Below are 27,324 nucleotides of genomic sequence, written 5' to 3' on the forward strand. Positions count from 1 at the left end.
TTGATTTGCATGAAGCCAACCTTGGTTCAATCCCCAGTATCACATATGATCCCCTGAGCAACATCAGGAGTGATCCCTGAGTTCAAAAAGTACATAAGCCTGGGGCTGGAGAGATAGCACAGCGGGTAGGGCGTTTGCCTTGCACGCGGCCGACCCGGGTTCAAATCCCAGCATCCCATATGGTCCCCTGAGCACGGCCAGGGGTAATTCTTGAGTGCAGAGCCAGGAGTGACCCCTGTGCATCGCCAGGTGTGACCCAAAAAGCAAAAAAAAAAAAAAAAAAAAAGTACATAAGCCCTGAGTATCATGGGTGTGAACCAAACCCGCCCATTCAAAGCAAAAATTCCAACCAATCTTAAGTTCATCTACTTGCCATTTATAGTTTTAGGTCAGGTTTTTGTTATATCACTCTTATGAATACAGCTATCAAATTTAACTATTTTATTGTTTTTATGTTGTTGGTTTCCCATTATGTGCTATTTTACCTACTTCCTAAACTTGAAGGATTTGAGAAAGGTCATTTTGCTAAAATAAGTTAACATGTTCACATTATTAATTCCCTATGTAAAATGACCTGAGCGATGTGTACAGAATGGGGAATGATGAGCCTGTGAAGTAGTAATACATAATTTTAAAGGAATGAGTACAGTTTAGACATGACTAAATGTTCATTTCTTTTTTCCAGAGAACCTTGTATTATTCTTTGGCCAATATTCAAGAGAAAAATAAAATTGAGTAGCTCCTAATCATCTACAAGATAGTTCAAAGTCCTTAATATAAAACAATCCTTGAAACTTTTCACCATATATGTTTTTCCAATCTTGGGGCCTACAAATTAAGTAAAAATAATAATAATGTTTAATATTTGAAGCTTCCCATTAGTAAGTTGTTGTCAGGAAATCTGTATTGTAACATAATAAATAATATTAGCTGTATTTTGAAGTAGGTAAGTTGGGGCTCAGCATTTTACCCAAGATCTTAAAAGTCTTAGAAGAGGAAATTAAGATTGAAACTCTGGTCTGTCTGACTCATGAGCACATGCTCTTAGCATATTTTTGTCATACTCTTCATTCCAGCAATAATAATTCATAAATTATGATGAATAATAATAGTTCATCATAATTTATTAATCAAATTATTTTCAATCTTCGCATATGCCATAATGTTCTATGTCTTTGTGCTTTTGTCCCTTTTTTCTGTTTCTGGGAATATCCTTCTTAAATTTTATCATTTCACCCACCTAGAATGAGGCAACATTTAAGCTAACTTTAAGGGCTGGAGCAATAGTACAACAGTACTGCATTTACCTTGCAGGCAGTTGGCCCAGGTTTGATACTGGTATCCCATATGGTCTACCAAGCCATCAGGAGTGATTCCTGGGTGCAGAGCCAGGAATAATGTGGCCCAAATTTTTTTAATTTAAAAAATTATAAAATATAAATATACATAAATATAAACATATTTATTTATACATAAATAAATATATAAATTAAATATAAATAAATGTAAATAAATATATGTGCATGTATACATATAATACCATACTCCTTAGCACTGTAAAATTATAGTAAATTTACATCTCAAAGGACCCAAATAGAGAATGCTTTTCAACGTCTTTATTTTAAAAGTGAAGAAATTTGGGGCTAAAAAGTTAAAATAATTCACATTTTGATTAGCATTTTAATTACTAGAGAGTCCCCCAAAGCAAAAAAAAAAAGTCTTCTAAAATAGTCACCATTGTTCTTGTACCCTCCACCTCACCAGTATAACTCAGCTGTTACACCAATTCAAACAAAAATCAATTGATGAGTCTATTTCTACTATTACTAACCTAAACAAGCCAAAGGTACATATAATAAGAAAGAGAATCATAAAGAATTTTAAATAACTAGGAAATCAGGCATTAATAAGTAACCACTGAATCAACAAAACAATAGTCATATAAAACCTAAAATTAAACATTTGCATTCACTTGCAACTCACCTTTTCCATTTACTTTTGTTTGGGGATCACCCGCACTGCTCAGGGACTACTCCCATGCTCAGGGGTTCCTCTTTGAGGTGCTCAGGAGACAGTGTGGTAACAGGTATCAAACTCAGATACTCAGTCAGACACCACTGAGCTATTGATCTGGACTCAACCCCCCCTTTAAAATCTTTCATAACTTTCCTATGTGAATCATCTTTTCTTAAAAGCAGTGCTCTATTCATGAAACACTTATTTTTCATACCCTTAACCTGGACCATGCCTTATTTCTTGCCAATAACGCTTCTTCATTCCTCATTTAAAAAATAATTTACTCAGACACATAGCTCAGACTAAATTTGATATATTATTTAAAATATAATTTGACATTTATCACTTACTGGTTTCCATTCTAAATGATCTATGTGATGTCCTTAACTAACATTCAGATTAAAATTTTGGAAATGAGGCACACTTTATACCTCTCTATAAATCTAGATTTCTTAACTTTTATATTCCATGGTATACAGAGATGGCATTAATAGTATAGCATGCTGGATGAAGTAAACTTTCAAAAATATTATTAGCTAGAGGTGTTTGGTCCAGGGATTCAAACACCCAAAACTCTATGTTGACACCCTAAAAGTTGGGGAAAAAACAGTACCTTGGGATATTTGTAACTCAAAACTCAAATTTTACACAATATGCCAGTTAGGGAGCTCTGTCCTATAATTTCTATCATGGCTCTAGGCCACAGTAATTGCTCAACAAATATTTATTGAATTCATAAAATTCATAACATAATGCTGATTAACCCAATAATGCACTGCCTAAATTAAGAGACTATGTGAGGAAAGCAGGTGAAAGATCTTAATGAAAGCCCACAACAAATCTAAGTTTCACATATCAGACACTTCAAGTTACCAACAGAATTAATGAACAAACAATAATGCAATGGGGGAAATGTAGTTTAAAAAAACAAAAGTAACTCATAGCTCTATTGGGTTTAAAAGATAAAGTTCCCTTTAAGTATCTATTGCTATCTGTTACAGAGGAATTCTCCAAAAATATATGTTAAAATCCTAACCCTCAGACTTCAGAATGTGACTTTATTTGAACATGGCTGCCCCTTATCCATCAGGACAGCCACAGGAAAACACAGAAATACACAAGAAGATGAAGCTGACAAAGGTAGGTTGAAGTTCTATAGCTGCAACTCAGACTTGCTACTAAATCATTAGGAACTAAAAAGCAAAACAAGAATTCCCCTCAGGTTTCAGAGAGAGCCCGGCCTTGGTGCACCTTGATTGGGGGATTCTTTCCCCTACAATTATAAGATTTGTTTGATAAAGTCACTTTGTTTGTGGTACTTTCTTACTGCAGATGTAGGAAATTAAGACATCTCAAGATAAGTTTTTGAGCAAAATTATTTCAATAAATGGAAAATCAATTTTTTTTTTGCTTCCTTCAACTACTTTGCTCAAAATGATTATGTGCTCCCTATGTTAAAAAAAAGTCTGTGTATAACATACAGTGACTTCCCTACTCCCTTGTTTTCTTAACCACCCACCATACTTCTTCATACATACTTCACCATACACCCACAGTATTCTTCCCAAAATACTGCACCCCTCAATCACTACTTCCTCACCAACCTATGCCATCTACGGAACAAATAAATTCCTATTGATAAGTCCCTTTCTCACAGCCTCTGAAATATCTGATACTGATGACCAGTAAATATTCTTTTAAATTAAGACACCGTGCTTTACAAAGTTATTCATAGTTGTGTTTTAGGCATGCCATATTCCAGTACCGGTGTCACCACCAGTGTCAATTCCCTCTACCAGTGTCCCCGAGTTCTCTCCCACCACCTCACCATCCCCCAGCCTGCCTACTCAACAGGCATATTTTTAAGTTTGACTGTTGTGATTTGAATTTCATGCTTTCACTCTGTGGTTTGGATGTCGAAATCCCACTCCCTCTATGCTGCTGATGTACCTCCATACCTGAGACCTTTGACCCCTGCTGCCTCCCACCCCCCCTTACTTCCTGCCCACTTCTTGCTACCACTCCCCCTGCCCCCCAGCCCCCCACCATTTCTTTCCCTATTTGTTCTTTTCTTACCTTATTCTGGGGTCAAGGACGATCAAGTTATCCCCCTATTTAATACCTTGCATTCCTCATCCAGTTGTATGAATTCTGTAAATGAAAGATAATATTTCTTATAGAAATTCTCCCCTTTTGGCCCCCAGGACATAGAACTTTCCCTATTACTTTTTTTTTTTTTGGCTGCTTCTTTGTTGTTCTTTCATTGTTCCTCCTCTCCCTCTTTTCTACAAGGTTTCAATCTCTGCATATGAGAAAGAGAAGAAAGAGAGTGGTATCTGGTTCCATGGCTTTAACTATCTCTTTGCATACAATTCCCAGATTATCTCTCCCTAAATTCTCTTTTGTGTTTCCCTAGTCACACTTCACATGGTGAAATCCTTAAGAACATACATATATTTAGTTTATAAATGTATAGATGCACATTATACTTACAAATTATTACTATCTCAAAGAGTTCCTTTTAGTTTTACATAAGACATATATAAAGAGATTAACACAGTTCCTGGCATATAGTAGATGTTTAATAAATAAATATTAGTTGTTTAAAATGATAAGCATATGCAAATACAGGGACAATCTTGTTCTAAACTATAGTCATCTATAACAAAATTGAGCCATAATGTAAAATGAGGTTCCTCTGCCGGTTCCTTCAAGCGTGAGGCTCATCTGAACGTATGGAGGGGGGCCTTGAGCATGGCTGTGGTTGGGTTCCAGAGGTCTTCGGATGCCGGGGCTCTCCTCGGGGTGGGGAGGGAAACTCAACCCATCCCCTCCAAGGAGCCTGGTGAAGACAGCCAGGCTCGGGGGCAAGAGACCACTTTCCAGTAGCTAGGTGGTCACACCCAGAAACTGCCCCCTGCACCATGTAATCCCATCAACGCCCAACATCCAGAGACTATTAAACCAAGCTTCTAGAAGCATCTTATAGCCTACTTCTCCCTCTGGGAGAACCTGGCAAGCTACTGAGAGTTTCCTGCCCACACAGCAGAGCCTGGCAAGCTCCCTGTAGAGTATTCATATCCAAAACCAGTAACAATGATGGGTCTCATTCCCCAGACCCTGAAAGAGCCTCCAATGTGGCATCATTGGGAAGGATGAGTAAAGAGAGGCTGCTAAAATCTCAGGGCTAGGACCAATGGTGACGTTACTGAGTCCACTCAAGAAAATCAATGATCAACAGGATGATGATGATGATGAATATAAAATGGATTAAATTGACTTATGAAGTAAACAAACATGCACGCAACTGGGTGCATCAATTAATTAAGCAGGACCAGAGATAATAAATCAAGTACAGGCCTTTTAGAAGTATTTCCTAGATTTTTCTGTATGTGTGCATGAATAGATATATATTCATATACAACATATTATCAATAAACATAACCTTTCCAAACATGAGAGTAGCTCTCAGCAGACTGATGCAGAGAATAAAATTTTATTTAATAGTAGAAGGGCTAGCACAAAAATATAGATAATATTATTTATAAGAGTAATTATTTATTGTCACTGTCATTTCTACTGTTTAAGTTTAAAATTGAAGCTAATACTAAATAAATAAATGGACATAAGGCTTTGAAATTCAAAAAAAAAAATTGAAGCTAATACAATGTAGAGATACAAAAATAAATAAGAGAACCTTGATTATAGTTATTTCAAAGGCAATTCTTTCTTTAACCATAATTATATTTCTATCTTACATTTAAAGTAGAATTTTATGCATTCATTTTTCTTACTAATTACAACAATAAATAAGCAATATGCAATGGCATTTATCAAATGCTCGCTGAAACAAAGGAGCTGTATTAGAACTGACAAAAAATGATTGATCTTATTAAAGAAGTATATAGCAGCTAATTTGACAATAAAGATTATAAAGGACCAAGTATCAGGAATTCTTTTTGATATCCCTCCAAAAGTTACTGTACCTTCAATGAATAAGCCCAAATGATCCAGATGAATAAATCATAGACTCACATAGCCAATAGTATCAAAAATAGTTTTAATCTTTTACCCTCCAAAAGCATAGCTACTTTCTTCTAGACACAATTCAGAACTTGAGATTCTTACTTCAAAAAATTCCTGTATAAAAAGAATTGAATTTTCACAACTACAATTTACAGCAGAGCAGCATAGTAGAGTTTCCACAGCAAGACTGTCCCAATAATACTCACACTATGTAATTTCAGTTAAAGCTGCTAACCATAGTCTATAATTAAACTAACATCCAAGACTTTACTACACCTCTCTATAAAGTGTAAACACAATTTGGCATACAACTGATATTTCTGCAATATGTGGATTCTCTTTCATTTATAGAGTTGAACTGTCCATTGCACACTTTAAATTTCATGCAAATACATCAAGCACTGAAGGAAGGAGGAAATATTATGCTAACATGACTATAGTATTGATGAATAAAAAAACATAACCCCAAGGCTAAGCTGCCAAATAAGTAGTGAATTAATTTCTGTAAAGTACTCCAATATTACAAAGGTGTGTTGAAAGGTGTCTGCTCATGTTTCAAATTAAACGCACTGCTGGTCAGCATTAGCACCTCAGCTTTGAACACCAGCCATTTGCCTAGAACACTTCAGGGGCTAGGAAAAACGGATTTGCCGTTCACACTGGAATAATTAGAACATGTCAGGAAGAATTAATTTCCTCATTTTTCAAAAGGATACACAGAAATTACCATGTTATTATATGACAGGGTCCCTTGGAGAATTATATTAAATTTAATTTCTAGCGCAGCCCACACAACAAATTAAAGTCATAAATAAGATGGAAAGAAGCGGGACGCAGAGCATATGTTTATGGCAATGAGTGAAGCCAAGGGACCAGAAACAACTATCTTCATTTCATTTTATTTAAATCAGCCAGACACTGTGTATCTGAATGACAGCACTTGTTAATGGTGCTGAGATTATAGGCTCCTTAATTTTAGAAAACAGAAACAGTCAGTCAGTGTCTGAAATAGTACATTTCCTACAATGCAAAAATTAGTATAAATTTACTTCCATTTCAAGTCCATTTCTTTTTGCCCTACAGCAAGTTTAACAAAGATAAACTTATTTTTAATAATACTGTTTCTTTATTTTTCTTCTCTTTGGGCAATTTTCTTTGGTCAAACAAAATAAGTAAACCTGAGTTGCCAGGATAAGTGAAATCTGCAAACATAGGGTCTGTCCCAAAACTCACGCTTCCTGCTCCATCCTTGAAAATAATCGACCCGTTCAGAATTGAAAGGCAAAGTTCTCTAAATCTGAAACTGGTTTTCATGATTAAATTGCGAATGTCTCTCTTACACTACCTATGAAATTGGTCTGGAATTTCTACGGATATATTTTTCAACCACTCTGGAAGCACAAGACTTTTCAACCTACTCATTAAGCCAAAAACCATGCATGGAACAGAAAAGATGGCAAACCCCACTAATAATATAGCCACTACCTCTGGCCAGAAAGTCCCTGCTTCCATCTCCTCTTATTTCAGAGTCTGCCCTCAAGAACACCCTTTCCCCTTCCCCTCTGTTAACCATGAATAGTCAAGGATGCTCTCCTAGGTTCATATGATCTGCTCTACAATCAGTCCAACTTCAGCAGAGAAACAGTGATAAAACTTTAATAAATGTATTATAAAATATTAATGATATTATTGATTCGCTCCCTTCTTGTACATATGTACACTTTTATTTGTTATTTAACTTATGGGTAAAATAACCCAACGGGAAACAAGTATATATGACTCTCTTAATTTTTTCCTATAGACCATAAAAAAGATTCAAGGTGTCTTATAGAAATTAATGTCCTTATATGAAGAAGTCACCACCCTCTCAAACATTAAAGCTGGTAGTTTAGACATACCAACAACCCAAATGCTCCAGACACCAATTATCAAAATAATTTATTTTGATTTAAAATGACAAAATTTACATTGTGTCATTTATCCATTCAAGATCTTTAAGAATTCATGTTATACAGTTTTTCTAAATAAATAAAATGTACTGAGTGTATAACAATTGTAAAAGTAAATGGGGTGATGTCTGGAATACAATTTAAAGTTACTGAGAGTAAAAACAATAAAAAAAAACTACAATGAAAGAGAGTTACTCATCATTTGGTCAACTTATTTTCCCCTTCAGCAGATTCACCTACAAATTTAACCTCAAATATTCAGCTATCTATTCTAAGTCATAAATGTTAAGATAACTGTTAACTTTCAGTAGTCTAAGAAACATGCTGGAATTTTATCATGCTTAATAACAGAAGGCACTCTTAAGGTGAAAGGGAGTTTGTACACTTTAAGAAATAACTGTCGTGAAACTGAGCACTCCCGTGGGTGCAACAAACTTTAAATAATTTGTGAATCAATTAACTGGCAACTCTCTTCATAACATAGATTTCACACTCCCAGGTCACTGCATTATCAGTCTGATATGAATCATAACATTTTGGAGAAAAGTTCATAATTGAAATCATTAATTAATTTAACAGGACTTTTAGTTATGCATTGCATTAAACAGCTGTAAAGGAGCAGAGATTAATTAGTTGTTTCTCTGATAATTTTCACTGCTGCTATTACTTGGTGGAGAACTTTTCAACTTGTATAGCACATCGTGCACTCCATAATCTGATAGTGAACTATCCAAGCAATTTAAAATTGAAGAAACTATAATTTCTCTGAAAGAAAACAATTATAATAATGAACATTCCAAAACAAGACTTTCTCCTTACATTAAAGTAAAGCCTGGTAAGAGTAAGATCTTAAAAGTATAAATAATAACTCACAGAAAGAAGAAACCGAATACCAAATATATCCAGCTAACATTCTTCTAAGCTAGTAAGACGATATGCACTTAAATATTTTGCATATTCAGCTTCCCTCTTAAGATAGAAACAAAAACTATTAACCATAAATAAACTATTTATGTTAGCATTCTTTGCTTCTTAGGATTTAAAAATCACTTGACCTCCATATATCCTGTCTAGAAAATTACATTCAAAAAGCAACTCAAAAGAATCATTTTAAGGAAAAGTAAGTAGAAATTTTTCACTAAGTTATCACAATCACTTTTCATATCACATCACTTTCTGTGTAACATTATGATGTTAACAGCTTAATGCTTATTTGTTATAGTAAAAACGCTAAAATGTATACCATGGAGAGGCTAATAAAACAGATAAATTCCTAGAAAAAAATCCATTTACTTACATAAATTAATTGAAATCATTATTTTCTAGGCACACCGGACCTGCCCCACCAAATCCCCACTAAATCTCGCACTTAGAGATTGCACACCAAGTAGTTAAACTTGATGGAATCATGGGTTCTCAATGGTGAAAACTGCAGCCCACGGGAGGCCCAACGCTGAATACCTGCCCAGCCCAGCTTAAACTCTGGCAGCAGCACCTTCATCCCCCCCGCCACCCACCACCACCATACTATGCCAAGGGCTCAGTCCCACCGCTTCATGAATATTCTCTACAGAGACACCAATCTTCGAATAATCTCAGGTACCCAGTGCCCAGGCTGAGAACTCTAGTGCTTTTTCACAGTCTAGATGGAAATAAATGCAACCCCCATGCTTCCGGATGCCCCAGCAGCCACACCCACTTCCCATAGCAGCTGCAGTGTTGACTCTTTGGCCCAGACTATAGAATCCTGAAGTTTCTGGACCTCCTAAAGCAACAAACAGCTTACTAAATTCTTAGACAGACTTAACAGCCCTGCGGTCCTATCCAACAATATTCACATAAATTAATTTTCTAGATCTATTGTTTTTTTTTAATTTTTAAAATTTTATTGAATCACCGTGAGATAGTTACAAGCTCTCATGTTTGGGTTACAATCTCACAATGATCAAACACCCATCCTTCCATCAGTGCACATTCCCCACCACCAATATCCCCGGTATACCCCCCCTTTCCCACCCTCCCCCTGCCTCTATGGCAGACAATATTCCCCATACGCTCTCTCTATTTTGGGGCATTATGGCTTGCAACAGACACTGAGAGGTCATTATGTTTGGTCCATTATCTACTTTTGGCACGCATCTCCCATCCCAACTGGTTCCTTCAGCCACCATTTTCTTAGCGATCCCTTCTCTATTCCATCTGCCTTCTCCCCTCTGCTCATGAAGCAGGCTCCCAGCTATGGGGAAATCCCCCTGGCCCTTGTATCTACTATCCTTGGGTGTCAGTCTCATGTGATGTTATTTTGATCTATTGATTTTATATTGCAACTCTGTTTTCTAATCCATTTTAATTCTAGATTTGTATCAACAGTTGTGGCTTTTTTTTCCACATTAAAATAAAAATATATCTTCTCTGAGTTTGTATCAGAAAGTAATAAACTACTATAAAGAAAGCTATAAACTACAGCACCAAAATCTCCAGTGTATTTTTCAGCCTGATCCCATTCCCTCCACCCAATATATGTAAATAATAGTGCACCCTTCCATCTCTCAAAGTATACCAGACCTTTTAGTGTTTCAGTGTTTTTACAAAGCTGTACCACCAGTTTGCAATATTCTACCTTCATATATCTCCCTTTTGAGTCACGCTCTACTATATATTTAAGAAGCAGCTCAAATGTTAACCTAATGAAGACTTCCTGGCAAATGTCTATGTATTATAATACATTCTTATCTCAATTCTGATATGCTTTTGGAATTTTTCTCTTTACTATCTGTCCATTAGATTTCTAAATTAATTAAGGGCAGGACTTATTTGCTACCCATATTTAAATTTCAATATGTCTATGGAGGAAGCAGGGGCAGGAGAGGACTTAAAGGGCTGGAGTACATGTGAAGTAGATCTAGGCTCCGAGTTCCATCCTTGGCACCACATGATGAAGACCTGAGCACTGAACCGAGAGACCCACTGACACTGCTGCAAAGGTTCAGTACCACCAGGAGTAGATCCTAAGTCCCTAGCACTGCTAGGAGACTCCAAGAACATATGATTATCTGAAACAAAGTAAGTCCTCAGTAAATGTTTGATGGTTAGAAGAATGACTAGATGAGCATGAACACACTTATTTCCATATTTCCTTTAGTAGTACAGATTGATCACTGGTTATAAATCAACCACACCTGTAGATTCCTGACAAAATTACTACAATTTTTTAAGTTGAAAACAAAGATAATTCTTCTGTATTTATAAAATATTTTATTTCACCTACTTATTTATAATTTTTTAATTAAAATTGGTAATAAAACCTAAAACAGAAGAGTAATAAGTAGAAACTAGGAAGTAAGTTACTCAGAATATACTTTATCCACAAAAACACTTTGCATCAGAAGATAACTTTCTCAAGGAGTCAAATTAAATCAATTTCTTAAAAAACGATTTATGCCTGTGAGTCTATGCTGTGATTCTACATACATGAAGGTAGAATAAAGCAATAAATATCTTCTTCCTTCAGCAGAATAAAGCTTTGTGTTTTCTGAGATAGCATGTGACAAAATCACATGCTACAAAGTCACACACACTAACTGTAGTGCTGTTTCATTTTTATAGAAATATAAATATTTTTAATAATTCATCATGGAGGTAAGGCAAACAGTTATGGTACATGTCTTATCACTCACACTCTCTCACTCATATCCCTTGCATCTTTAAAGTTCATTTATTAAGACTGGAGAGAGTATGTTAGGGCACTTGCCTTTCACGACTCACCCTGGTTCAATCCTCAGCACTCTGAACGGTCGGCAGAACACTGCCAGGAGTGATCCCTGAACATAAAGCTGGGGAGCTGGAGCGATAGCACAGCGGGTAGGGCGTTTGTCTTGCACACGGCCAACCTGGGTTCGATTCCCAGCATCCCATATGGTCCCCCCAGAACTGCCAGGAGTAATTTCTGAGTGCAGAGCCAAGAGTAACCTCTGTGCATCACTGGGTGTGACCCAAAAAGAAAAAGAAAAAACATAAAGCTGGGAATAAGCCCAGGGCACCATTGGGTGTGATCTAAAAAATATATGAAAACAACACTCACTTATTTCCCATTTTAGTCACTTTTACAGCAAGGATTACTGGGATTTTTTGATGTGTTGTTCTTTAAATAAAAAATGGTTACAACTTTACTCCTTTTGTAGAATTCTTACTTAATTACAAAGAGCATTCCTACATGCAATCAACACCCCAAAGTTCTTGTAAGAATTAAATAAAATTTGTTGCTATTTAATAAATGTTCGTTCACCAATTTTTAAAATTTTTATTAATAAAAATTCAGAGTAAGATATCAAACAAGATGACACAAAAACAATGTCAGTTCTGTTATTTTAGATTTAATCAACTCAGGAAAACTGCAACACATAATCTACTAGTGTTGCAAAATCTTGTCCAATTTTAATAGAGAATTTTTTGCTCTTATTTAATATCTTACTTAATATATTTATGCTCTATTTCTTTTCTATCAATTTATTACTAGCTAACAGTACTATAGAATTTTACTGGTATAAGTTATATACCTCTTTGTATAAGGACTAGCTGCATTTGAAAAGGGTATGGAGAGTCTTATGTTTTATTTGTTGTTCTGTATTTCAGGGTACCAACATACACTAAATTGCCCTGTGATTTTTATATATGTGTATTTGACTGATATAGTTGCAGCCATGTGTATCTAAGTATTTCTACATTATTACTCATAAACCAAATATGTCTACCCAAAGCACTATTTGGAAGTGTTATTAACATATCTCAATCACACATCTATTATTACTGTTCAACACTGTAGCATCACTGAAAGTTCTTTAAAAAAAAAAATGTACAGGGACTAGAGCAATAGTACAGCATGTAGGGTACTTGCCTTGTCCGTAATAAACCCAGACTCAATCCCCGACATCCTATATGGTCCCCTGAGCCTTGACAGGAGTGATTCCTGAACGTATAGCCAGAAGTCGGCCATGAGCACTGCTAGGTGGGACCCAAAACAAAAGAAAACAAAACAATCGTACAAAATTACTGCATACCACCATAGCCTCTCAAGTGCCTGTATTCTCCACCACTATTCTTTTATCATTCTCCACCACTATTCTTATATCACTAACTCCTCTGCCTTCAAAGCGTGATTGTGTGTAGTATCTTTGAATCCAGGCTCATCTTATTTCACCTTGTCTGACTATCCTTGAGAAGGCTGGTTTTAGAATCCTGACCTCGAGTTCAATGAGGCTTAGATATAGCACACCTGTCTGCTTTCAAATTATCTGGGGTGACATCACATAGTAATTACATACTGAACAAATTCATCTCCTTGTACAAAAGCTTGCTCAGATATCTTCATTTATGGTCAGTGTGTCAGAAGCCAATTTTTAGAGTAAAATCTTTGGTTTTCTCTTTATCTTGTCATAGAATGACCATAGACACAGATTACTCCCTTTACCTTGTCATATAATGACCATCGACACAGATTACTCCCAAGAAAATATAAAGTATAAACTTTAATATTTACCATAAATAATTTCACATTTCCCAGAAACATTACATATTTACCCAGAAAGTACATATTTTGTTGGTATGTCTAGGAGTATTTTTATCCCATCCCACAAAATCAGGAGAAAATATCTGCAAGAAGATAGGAAGAATGTGACTTTTCTAGATCATCCTGAAAACAGAAGCAAAGCCCATATATGATTACATAGAGGAATGAAGGATCACAAACAGAAGCAAAGCCCATTTATGCATTATATAGAGGAATAAAGAATTTAATATGCTTTTCTTAGAATTTTTTACATTTCTTTTTAAAATAAAAAGAATCCATGTTCTAACATAAAATTATGTAGTATAGTCTTTGTCCAACACAGCACACGCTGGTTCTGTCCTCCCAGTTCTCTAGCAGTCATCGGTAGGCCCACCCTGTATCCCCAAAAGGAAACCATCTTTTGAGCTTCCCAGAAGTGTGTGCCATGCCTGCTATTCATATCTCAGGAAGAAACACTGACCTTTTACACTAAACTCAGTCTCGAGGGGCTGGGCTTCCCCGAACCCCAACAAGCTCACATTAACTTATTCCTAGCTCCAATCACCTATCCCCACAAAAACTCACAAAGGTAGCTGTGGGAGCAAGAAGTTTTGGAGCCCTAAATAACAGACAGAGTAGTAACATGGCCAATGACATTGAAAGCCTTCCTGAGACCCTCATTTGAATCTCTAGTTAGTAACAAGACACTTGGTAGGAATAACTTCAACATGAAAGGAAGAGAACAACAACCAGCTATTTTCCCCCAAGAGAGCTCTCTGGTGAGGCAGGCAAGGTCACAGGTGGTAAACTAGATGGATTCATCCCCCCAGACTGCAACAGATGCAATGAGAAAGCAGCATAGAACTATATCATGCTTAGTGAAGGAGAGCAGTAGCCCAGAAGACTCAACCAGTACTAACCAGCCTTATAACATCTCAGATTAGAACTCTACAAAACATGTTGAGGGTGTTTGATGATCTCAAAGAAACAATACTGCGGATAGTCAAAAAGGCACAGGAAAAGGAGGAGAGCAGAAAAGAGAAAACTGCAATTAAAAGTGATAGAACTAAAACCTCAACAGAAGGCCTTGGCAGTATAGTTTTAGCAATGAGAATAAAACCAGTAAGCTTCAAGATGAGATGCAATGGGGCCTGAGAGACAGTTTAGTGGGTAGGGCTTTTGCCTTGCACGCAGCCAACTAGGGTTCAATCCTAGCATCCCATATGGTTCCCCAAGCACCGCCAGGAGTAATTCCTGAGTGAAGAGCCAGGAGTAAACCCAGAGCATCCCAGAGCATCACTGAGTGTAAGCAACCCCCCCTTCCCACTCGCAAAAAGGAAAAAAATAAAAGATTACATGCAGGAAATCTCTAAAAAAACAACAGATGATAAAAGATTTCAAATTAAATGAACAGCATAGGAGGCAATTGTGGAATATATCTAAGAGAAACAACGTAAGAGTCATCAGAATCTCTGAGGAACAGTAAGACAATTCCAATGAAGAATCACAGTTCAAAGAAATCATAGCTAGAGGGAAGTGGTCTCTAGACCAGGATTAGTGAAAGGAAGTAAAAGTGACATGAATGATACCCTATTAGTAACAGTAACCATAGTGCCTAAAAGGGAAAGAGTAGAGGGCAAAACACAGTGTCTGCCTTAGAGGCAGGCTGGGGGGACCAAAGAGAAACTGGAGACTCTGCTGGAGGAAAATAGACACTGGTGAAAGGATTGGTGTTGGAACATTGCATGCCCAAAACTCAATCATGAATAACTTTGTAACTCTGTAATTCATGGTAATCCAAATTTAAAAAAAAAATTTAATGAAATCACAGTTGATAAGTTTGCAGAGTTGAGGAGTATGTGCACCCATATTCAAGAGCTGGGAGGGGAACCAATATAAAGTAGATTGAAATAAAAATACTCCTAGACACATCATAGTCAGAATGACAAAAATCAAAGATAAAGATAGAACATTGAAGTCTCCAGAGTTGAGGAGTGCATGCACCTAGATTCAAGAGGCAGGAAGGGAACCAGGAAAAAGAGGTTTGAATGAAAATACACTCAGACACAGCAGAATCAGAATGACAAAAGCCAAAAATAGAAATAGAACATTAAAGGCAGCAAGATCAAAGAAGGAAATTACATACTAATGAGTTTCTTTAAGATTCACAGCAGATTTATCAAGTGAGACCAGGCAAACCAGAAGAAAATGGCTGGATACCATTTTTAAAACTCAATGAAATGAACACCTCATCAAGAATACTTAAGGGCTGGGTAGATAGCACAGCAGATAAGACGCTTGCCTTGCATGCGGCAGATGCAGGTTTGATCCCTGGCATCCCTATCAGGACTAAGCCTGTCAGGACTGGAACCTGAGCATAGAGTTAGAAGTAATCCCTCAACACCACTGGGTGTAACCAAAAAAACATCAAAGAAAAAAGAATATTCTATCTGGCTAGACATTCAGATTTTAAGAAATGATACGGTTTCATGAGTAAGCAACAGCCCAGGAACTTTATAGCCTTGGTATCAACTTTTAAAAAAAACACTGAAGGGACTTTTGAAATTTACATAAGTATGACCAAAAAAAATTAATGCCAATAATATCAATCAATGTCAACAACCTAAATGCCCCGATCAGGAGAATGGATCAGAAAAATGAACCCAATTTTCTGCTGCCTATAAAAGACACCTCTGAATAGTCAGAACAAACATAAGCTCAAAGCCAACGGCTAGAAAATAGTATTTCAAGCAAAAATCTCTAAAAAGTTGTGATGGTCATTCTTGTATCAGAGAATATACTCTTCAAACTAATGTTATAAAAGGGGGCCAGAGAGACAGTACGGTGCATAGGGCTATAATAACTCTCTGGCTCAACTGAATTTACCAGTTTGATCACTGGCATCCCATTTGCCCTACCCCACCCCCAAGCACTGTCAGGAATAAATCCTGAGTGCAGAGCCAGGAGTTACCCCTAAGCACTGCCGGGTGTGGCCCCAAAGTAAACAAACAAGAAAAAGTTATATCTGTCTTAAGGGACACAGACATCAGGCAGGATTCACACACCTTAACATGCATGCACCTAATGAAAGGCCACACAAATATTTTTTTTTAAAATGCTAGTAGGAATGAAGAAAGATATTGAGAGCAACATAATAGTAACAGGATATTTCAACACTGCTTTAGCATCCCTAGATAGATCAACTAGACAAAAACTCAAGTCGGTTCTTAAGAAAGATGTAGCCTATTTCTTCCTTGAAAACCGTGTGTGATTGGTGGAGAAACGGGTACTGGAACATTGTGTGATTGAAACATAATCACAAAAATTTGTAAGTCGGTAACTGTATCTCATGGTGATTCACTAAAATATGTAAATAAATTAATAATAATTTAAAAAACTGTGTGTGAGTGTGTGTGGGTGTGGGTGTGGTGGGTCTGTGTAAATTCATCCCAAAAAATTCAAATACAAATTCTTCTCCAATGCACATGGGACATTCTCCAATACAGACAGCATGCTATGTTACAAAACATACCTCTCATAAAATCAAGAGCATAGAAATTTTATCAACTATCTTCTCAAATCTTGATGCATTGGAAATGGAAGTTAATTACAAACAGAAATGGGGGGTGAAACTCAACATTTTGAATTAAACAACTCACTATTGAACAAATGTGTCAAAGAAGAAATTAGAGGAAATAAAAATATTCCTATATTTTAAAAAATGAAGACATGGTTACAAGAATTTATAGAACACAGCAAAAGTGGTGCTAAGAGAAAATTTCATAGTAACAGAAATGTTCATTAGGAAGGAATATATGGCCCAGATAAATAACCTAACCACACAGCTTAAGCAGCTGTAAAAAGACAAACAAAAGGAACCCAAATTAAGCAGAAAAAAGGAAATAATAAAAGTTAAAACAAAAATTAATGAAATGGAAAATCTATATATAAATACATATGGATACTATACATATAACTATATATTCACTGTTGTATATTTTATATATGGAAACTATATATATAATAATGAAACCATGGTTTTTTGAAAAATTAAACAAGATTGACAAATCATTAATAAGACCCACAAAGAAAAAGATAAAATTCTTTTAAACCAAATCAGAAATGAGAGATGCCACACAGATACTACAGAAATTCTAAGGATCATTAGGGATACTTTGAAAGTCTTCATACCATGAAATGTAAAAATCTATAATAAATTGATTAATATTTGGACTTTCATAACCCCACAAAGTTGAACCAAAAAGAAATAGAACACCTGAAATGTCAACTAATATCAAGAAAATTGAAATGATAATCAAAACTGTCCTCCCAGAAACAAAGTCACAGGATAAAACACTCAGAAACTTCAGCAACATCTTGACATATGGTCAATTAATCTTCAATAAAGAGGAACAAATGTGAATGGAGCAAGGAAAGCCTCTTCAACAGTGGTGTTGGGAAAACTGATCGATTACATAAAAACAAATTAATTTAGACCCATTTCTAACCATGCAGAAAGGTCAAGTCAAAACAGATTAGAGACCTCTATATGACGCGTGAATAGATAAGTTACATAGAAGAAAACATAGGCAGAACTTCTGACATTGAAGCTAGAGGCATTTTATATTTTCTTTTTAAGTCACACCCGGCGATGCACAGGAATTACCCCCGCAGTGCTCAGGGGGCCATTTGAGATGCTGGGAATCGAACCCAGGTCGGCCACGTGCAAGGCAAATGTATTATCACAGTGCTATCACTCCAGCCCCAGAAGCTACAGGCATTTTTAAGGAAGTAAAGTTATTGACCAAGCAAGTAGAAGCAAATATAGGCAAATGGAACTACTTCACCTAAAAGGAAATGATGACCAGGATATAAAGATAGCTCACAGACTGGAGAAATTATTTGTCTACCACTTACCTGGAAAGGGGTTAACATCAAATAATTATAAAGCACTGGTAAAACTTTACAAGGCCAAAACCCTACCCCACCAAAAAATGGGGAGAAGAGACGAACAGAAAATTCCTCAAAAAACAAATACAAATAGCCAAAAGGCATATAAAAAATGCTCTGCATCACTAATCATTAGGGAAATGAAAATCAAAATACAATGAGTTATCACCTCATACCAGAGCAATTGGCACACATTAAAACAAACAAACAAACAAAAGAAAAAAAAAACACTGCTGCTATTAATACAAGGGAAAAGAAACCCTCATTAACTGCTGATGAGAATGCCAACTGGTTCAGTCTTTTTGGAAAATAACAGTGGATATTCCTAAAAGAAAAAAGCTAGAAATTGAACTTCCACAGGAACCAGCAATCCCACTGCTTAAAATATGCCCCAAGAGCCCAAAAACACAATGCAGAAAAGATATTTACACTCCTATGTCCATTGCAGTACTATTCAAATAGCCAAAATCTGAAAACAACCTGTGACCAAGAACAGATGAATGGATTAAGAAACTATGATACATCTATGCAATGGAATTCTATTTAGATGAAAGAAAAAATGAAATTCTGAAATTTGTTGCTATGTGGATAAATCTGGAAAGTATCGATGCAGAGTGAATTTAGGAAGAGAAAGAGAAACATCGAATTATCTCTCTTATGTGATTATAAAGAAACACAGTAGAGGAAAGCCTAAAGGCAACAGACACAGGGCCAATGAGAACTGGTCTACAGTAGGAAGCGTGCCACTGGAGGAATGGGTGGGTGGAGGAAATAGGTCAGGGAACCTAGCACTATGACAATGGTGGAGGGAAGTAGTAACTCTGGAGAAGGCTGGGCTGCTGATACAGCCTACCATAAAGGTAGGCTGGCAGGGGGTAGGAGGGAAACTGGGAGCGCTGGTGGAGGGAAGTGGACTCTGGTGAAGGGATGGCTGTTGGAAAATTCAAAGTCTGAAACTTGATCATGATTAACTGTAACTTTGTAACACACAGTGATTTGATGGAAAAAAGAAAAAAACAACAACAAAATTTCCAACAATCCCATTCAAAAATAAAGCAAGAAGATGACACTTTCCCAAATACAGAAATAGCCAATAGGCATATAAAAATGCTCATCATTACTACGAATGGCCAAAAGGCACATGAAAAAGTGCTCTACATCACTAATCATCAGGGAGATGCAGATCAAAACAACCATGAGATACCACCACACACCACAGAGACTGGCACACATCCAAAAAACAAAAGCAACCGCTGTTGGAGAGGATGTGGGGAGAAATGGACCCTTCTACACTGCTGGTGGGAATGCCGACTGGTTCAGCCCTTCTGAAAAACAATATGGACGCTTCTCAGAAAATTAGAAATTGAGCTCCCATTTGACCCAGCAATACCACTACTGGGAATATACCCCGGAGAAGCAAAAAAGTCGAAATGACATCTGCACTTATATGTTCATCGCAGCACTGTTTACAATAGCTAGAATCTGGAAAAAACCCGAGTGCCCAAGAACAGATGACTGGTTAAAGAAACTCTGGTACATCTATACAATGGAATACTATGCAGCCGTTAGAAAAAATGAAGTCATGAACTTTGCATATAAGTGGATCAACATGGAAAGTATCATGCTAAGTGAAATGAGTCAGAAAGAGAGAGACAGACATAGAAAGATTGCACTCATCTGTGGAATATAAAATAATAGAATAGGAAACTAATATCCAAGAATAGTAGAAATAAGTATCAGTAGGTTGGCTCTATGGCCTGGAAGCTGGTCTCACATGCTGGGGAAAAAGGCAGCTCATATAGAGAAGGGAACTCCAAGTAAAATGTGGTTGGAGATCCCACCCAGGAAGGGAGATGTGTGCTGAAAGCAGACTAGAGACTGAACACAATGGCCACTCAATACCCCTATTGCAAACCACAACACCCAATTGGAGAGAGAGAGAGATCAAAAGGGAGTACCCTGCCATGGAGGCAGGGTGGGGTGGGGGGGAGATGGGATTGGGGGGGAGGAATACTGGGTTTATTGGTGATGGAGAACAGGCACCACAAAGGAAACAGTGACATAGATACAAAACCATCCTACAGAATTGAAAATGTCATTCACTCAAATACCCTTCTGATTAGGGGTTAATATTAAAGATACACAAGGCATTGGTGGTACTTTATAAGAAAAAAAAATCCAGCCCCATCAAAAAATGGGGAAAAGAAATGAACAGAAACTTCCTTAAAGAAATACAAATGACCAAAAGGCACATTAAAAGAAATGCTCTTCATCACCGATCATCAGGGAGACACAAATTAAAACAATGAGATATCATCTCACACATCCAAAGGAACAAGATCAACTAGCGCTGTTGCAGATGTGGAAAGAAAGGGACTCTCATTCATTGCTGGTGCGAGTGCCCACTGGCCCAACCTTTTTGGGAAAACAAAATGAACATTCCTCAAAAAACTAGAAACTGAGCTCACATTTGACCCACAATACCACTTCTGGGAATATACCCAGAGCCCAAAAACACACAGCAGAAACAACATCTTACACTTCTATGTTCACTGCACTATTCACAATATCCAGAATCTGGAGACAACCTGAGTGCCCAAGAACAGATGAATGGATAAAGAAACTATCTTTTGTTTCATATTTACATATGGAATATTGGCATATTTACACAATGGAATATTATGCAGCTGTCAGGAAAAATGAAGTCATGAAATCTGCCTATAAATGGATGGACATGGAGAGTATCGTGCTGAGTGAAATGAGTCAGAAAGAGAAGGACAGGTATAGAATGACTGCATTGATTTTTTGTATATAAAAATATGTGTAAATTAATAATATAATATATATTAATATATATAACATACATAAAAATGTATATATATATATATAGTATTTCCCACAGCCAGCAAAAACAGGGGCTAGGAGGACTGGTCAATGGTTGGAATCTACCACAAGTGTAGGGGGGGGCCGGCTGAGGGTAGGTGAGGACAGGGACATAGATCAATATTAAAATAATAGAATTGATCATGCTAGATAAGAACTGAGTGTTAAAGTAGGAAAATATATATATATGTATATATGATAACCTTTCAGTATTTGTATTGCAAACCACAATACCCAAAATGGGGAGAGAGAAGAGACAGACAGACAGACAGACAGACAGAGACAGAATTAGAGACAGAGAAGAGAAGTCCCTGCCATAGAGGCAGGCTGGGGAAGGAGGCTGGTGATGGGAGGGAAACTGGGGACATTGGTGCTGGGAAATGTACACGGATAGGGGGATCAGTGTTGGAACAATGTATGACTGAAACCTAATCATAAATAGCTTTGTAAAGGTCTATCTTACAGTGATTAAATAAAAAAATTAATATAAATAAATAAATAAATAAATAAATAAAAAGGCTTGAAACAGCCAGTATTGGTGGGGTTGTGATGAAAAAGGAACCCTCATCCACTGTTGGTGAGAATGATATCTCTATTGAAAGCAATACTGAGATCACTCCAGAAAAATAAGAATAGAACTCCCATATGATAGTGTTGTCACTTCTTGTCATTTATCCACAAAGCACACAAAAAAAGTCCTTCAAAAGGAAATATGAGTATCTATGTTCATCAGTCAAGATATGGAAACAATCAAAATGTTCACTTCAGACTACTGGATCTAGAAGCTGAAATATTGTGCATCTCTAAAAATGAATAAAATCATGTAATTTTCCATAACATGGATGGAACTAAAGGAAACCAAGCTGAACAAAGTCAGCCAGAAGGAAAATGCTAGATACATAATTATATCCCTCATATGTAGAACTTAAAACTACACAGTGAGGTAGCAATGAACGCCAAAGACAGGAAAATGTAAGGCCTGAGTTTGGAGAGGTTGAAAGGGAAGGACTTTGGGATCCTTGGGGGAAGAAAGGGGGTAATGATAATGAATATAGTCTAGGAATGATGAACCTCAGTAATGATTTTTAAAGGGACTGATGAGTTTACTCCAAGCCTAGTGAGTTCCTCCAAAACTTTAACGACCTACTCCCAATTATTTTCAGGGTCTATGAGAAATCTGACCTTACAAGAAATCCTCAGTTTATGAGGTATTACCCTGATACCAAAAGCAGACAGGACATTTAAAAAAAAAGAAAAAGAAAAAAGAAAATGTTAGGCTTATATCCCTGATGAACATATTTGCAAAGGTACTCAACAAAATATTGGCAAACTAGTCCAACAATACATTAAAAATATAAGAGCCTCCACACCCAAACTGCGATAGCAAGGGCACAGCCCCACACTTCCTGAACTATACACACCATCACACAATTACAGGTAGTCCAATTGCCCAGCTGACAACTCTGTAGCTTTTTTGGAAAGGGGGTATGTGGATTCCCTCCCTTGCCCCTTTTTGGCTAGGGCTAGCAGCCTCCATACCCAAACTCTGCCATAGCAAGAATCCCAGCTCCACAATTCCTGAACTCTTGCATGAAGCCACACCATTTCAGTAGGAGCACAGCAAATCCAATGGAGAAGATGCATAAGCACACACCAAGATCAATGAGTAAAAAACAAGAAAAAAGAACACAGAGCTTCAATAGCATCAACCAGCTCAGTAAATCCTCAGACAATGACTTTAGTGATACAATTGTGAGGATGTTTAACAAGGTCAAAGAAGCAATAGCACAAGTAGTGAGCAAAGCTAGCAGTGCAGATGAAAGAATGAGTGCTGAAATTTGAAAAATATAAACAGAAATAAAGAGTATGGTTAGTGATATATATGTACATATATATATATATATATATATATATATATATGTAGCCTCAATAGAAGCTCTGAACAGCAGATTAACAACAGTTGAGCAAAAGATCAGATGGGATGGAGGAAACCACTAGGAAACAATAGAAGTTGGAAAATAGTATGAGAAGAAATGAACAGCATACCAGAGGACTATGGGATAAAATCAAGAGGAACAATATAAGAATCATTGGAGTCCCTGATGAACAGGAAGGCAAATTTGATGAAGAAACAATATTTAAAGAATTGTAGAGAGGAATTTCCTAGACTTGAGGATTATAGGCATGAAGATTCAAGAGGCCTAAAGTGACCCAGCAAAAATAGCACTGCACTGTAGCACTGTCCTCCAGTTGTTCATCAATTTGCTCTAGCGGGCAACAGTAACTTCTCCATTGTGAGACTTCTTACCGTTTTTGGCATATGGAATATGCCACAGGTAGCTAGCCAGGCTCTGCCAAAATATAACTTAAAAAATAATCCAAGACATAATGTACTCAAAATTTAAAAATCCAAAGATAAAGACAGAATATTTAAAGCAGCACGATCAATTAATCAACTTACATACAAAAGAATTCCCATAAGATTCACTGAGATCTATCAAATGAGACTCTGAGGCAGATGGGAATGGAGGGATATAGTACAAAAACTAAATGCAACAAATACCTCACCAAGAGTACCCTATTCAGCTAGATTATCATTCAGAACTTGAAGGGATAATACAAAGTTTCAGGGACAAGCAACACCTTAATTCACAGCTTTGAAACTGGTTTTACAGAAAGTGTTAAAGGAATTTCTTTATACAACAAGATCAATTTCTAAGCATGTGGCATTGCATAAGCCATTCACTCATTGGTGCCTATAATTGACCTCTACTAGTTTAAGAAAGGTATATTTACTCCTAGGTGATTAAAGGACTTTGTACAATTTCAGTAATGAATACCTCATTTACATTAAATGTTCAATTAATACCTCATTTACATTAAATGTTCTATGTCTTATTAATCATTCATTATTTCTTTTCTTAGGATAAAATACTTTGTACTTTTATAGGCGTATTCATATTTTCCCCTTTTTTTTCTTAATTCTCTTCATTCTACTAAATTTTACAGTTATAGGCTTATTTCATGAAGCTCCAAAATATTTTAGCAAAAAAAGTTTTAAGTTTTATTGGAAGCTAGAGAGATAGTACAGACAGAACGGTGCATAAGGCACTTGCCTTGAATGCAGCCAACCTGGGTTCTATCTCTGGCATCCCATATGGTCCCCCAGTCACCACCAGAAATAATTCTGAGTGCAGAGCTAGAGGGGTTACTCTCTAGGAGAATCTCCAGGTAAGACACAAAAAACAAAAAATAATTTATTAATAACAGGGAAGACAGTATTATTACCATAGTCAGATCCAAGTACAAAAAATAGTCAATGCATTATATTTTAGACACCAGAGTTGAAAACTTTTCTTTGTAAAGAAAAGTACACATTATATGATATTGTTTATATAACTTGGGCTGGAGCGATAGCCCAGTGCATAGGGTGTTTGCCTTGCATGTGGATGACCCAGGTTCGATTCCTCCGCCCCTCTCAGAGAGCATGGCAAGCTACCCAGAGTATCCCCTCTTGGAGAGCCTGGCAAGCTACCTGAGGTGTATTTGATATGCCAGAAACAGTAAAGCAAGTTTCACAATGGAGACGTTACTGGTGCCCACTCAAGCAAATCGACAGTGACAGTTACAGTTTATATAACTTAATTTCTTTATTTATAGGTTAAAATTATATAATTAAATCATCACAAACATAATTTTTTTTTGCTTTTTGGGTCACACCTGGCGATGCACAGGGATCACTCCTGGCTCTGCACTCAGGAATTACCCCTGGCCATGCTCAGGGGACCATATGGGATGCTGGGATTTGAACCCGGGTCGGCCGCGTGCAAGGCAAACGCCCTACCCGCTGTGCTATCTCTCCAGCCCCCAAACATAATTTTTTAAAAGATCATATACCATGAACAAGTATGATCCATCCTGAAAATGTAAAGATGATTTAATATTATGAAAGTCAATTGACATAATACACCTATCAATACAAGAAAAAATAAAAATTATATGATCATATTAACAGATATGTAGAAAGCATTATATAAGATCCAACACCCATTCACAATAAGAACTCTCAATAAAATGGAAGTTGAAGGAACTTTTTCTCAGTATACTTAACACCATTTACCACAAGCCCACAGCAAACACCATTTCATGCAATTGTGAAAAACTAAAAGCCTTTCCTCTAATATCAGGCATAACATAAAAGGTTGTCATTCCTACTAAAGCTATTCAGTATAGTACTGGAAGTTCTTGCCATAGAAATTAGACCAGAAAAAGGTATTAAGGGCACTCTGATCAGAAAGAAGCTAAATTCTCACTATTTGTGAATGATAGATTACTATACTTATGAAACTTTAAAGACTCTAAAAAGAGTGCCCCAGAAACAACACACTTGTACAGTAATGTGGTGGACTACAAAATCAACAGGCAGAAATAAATAGATTTTCTATGTTCAAATAATGAAATAGAAGAAAGACAACTTTTTAAAAAATTTTTTTAAATTGTATTGAATCACCGTGAGATAGTTACAAGCTTTCATGTTGGGTTAGAATCTCACAATGATCAAACATCCATCCCTCCACCAGTGCACATTCCCCACCACCAATAACCCGGGTATACCCCTCCTTTCCCACCCTCCCCCTGCCTCTAAGGCAGACAATATTCCCCATACTCTCTCTCTACTTTTGGGCATTATAGCTTGCAACACAGACAACTTTTTTATCTCGCAACTATGCTTCAGAAAATTAAGCATCTAGGAATCAACTTAAAAGAGGTGAAAGGCTTATTTAAAAAACTATAAATCATTACTAAAAGAAATAAGAGAGAACATGACATTAGAAAATGGAAACACATCGCCTGTTCATGGGTTGGAAGAATCAACATTGTCAAAATGACAATCTTCCCAAAGCATTAAACATATTCAGTGCATTCCCATAAAAATACTCATGACATTTATAAAAGATATATATTAGACATTTTTGAAATTCATATGAAGTAATAAGCCTCTCTCCCCCAAATAGTCAAAACAGTCCTCAAAGAAAACAAAGTGAGAAGTTTCTCTTTTCCCAAATTCAAACTGCATTATAAACCTGTAATTAACAAAAAGTGTAATATTGGAACAAGGATACCCTCTCAGACCAATGGAATAGAATTAAGAGAAGACAGATTTCCAGGATTTTAGACACTCAATCTTTGGTAAAAGAGCAAAATGTTTGAAGTGTAAAAAGAAAACCTCTTCAACAAATGGTGCTGGGGTACTTGGTAAGTCACATGCAAAATAATAATAACAAGAACATAGACCCCTTTTTAACACCATGCACAAAAGTCAAGTTAAATGAGCATTAAAGACCTCAATAATAGACCTGAATCCATTAATTATATTGAATAAAACATAGGTAGAACATACCATGACATTGAAGCTAGAGGTACCTTCAATAATTCAACACCATTTACTAAGCAAAATGAAGCAAAGATTAAAAAATTAGACTATCAAATTAGAAAATTCTGCACTGAAAAAAAAATTAGGACTGGAATAAAAAAAACCGGGAAAGAATATTTTTTCCATCACTTATCTGATGAAAATTAAAGTTTACAAGAAAAAAAAACTATCAAAAATGGAGGAAAGGGAAGACAGGGGAGATGAACAGAAAAATTCCTCAAAGATGATATAGATTGCTAAATGGCATATGAAAAAATGGTCTATACCACTATCATCAGGAAAATTCAGATAAAAACAATGACAGCTCATCTCACACCAGTTAGATTGTCAAACATCACAAAGAATAAAAAGAACCAGTGTTTGGTGTAGATCTGGAGGTGGGGGAAAAGATACTGATTCACGGAATGTCAATGGTTCCAGCCTTTTTAGAAAATATGGACATTCTTCAAATTGCTAGTAATAGCTTCATATAACTCAGCAATTTCTTTTCCTGGCATACAACTCAGGAGGCCAAAAAATCT

At 36.5% G+C, this 27,324-nt stretch overlaps 1 protein-coding gene across 4 annotated transcripts in view; it reads right to left on the bottom strand.

Annotated features, from left to right (window-relative positions):
- Positions 1–27,324, bottom strand: part of SOX6 (SRY-box transcription factor 6) — a 650,955-nt gene that overhangs the window by 463,145 nt on the left and 160,486 nt on the right. For all 4 annotated transcript variants that reach the window (XM_055142871.1, XM_004613574.2, XM_055142870.1 and 1 more), the window contains exon 3: positions 4,093–4,167. The gene's annotated coding sequence lies outside the window, so the exon portion shown is untranslated. The remainder of the gene's footprint in view (positions 1–4,092; positions 4,168–27,324) is intronic.

This window comes from Sorex araneus, chromosome 6 (genome assembly GCF_027595985.1).
Source record: "Sorex araneus isolate mSorAra2 chromosome 6, mSorAra2.pri, whole genome shotgun sequence".
Classification (NCBI taxonomy): domain Eukaryota; kingdom Metazoa; phylum Chordata; class Mammalia; order Eulipotyphla; family Soricidae; genus Sorex; species Sorex araneus.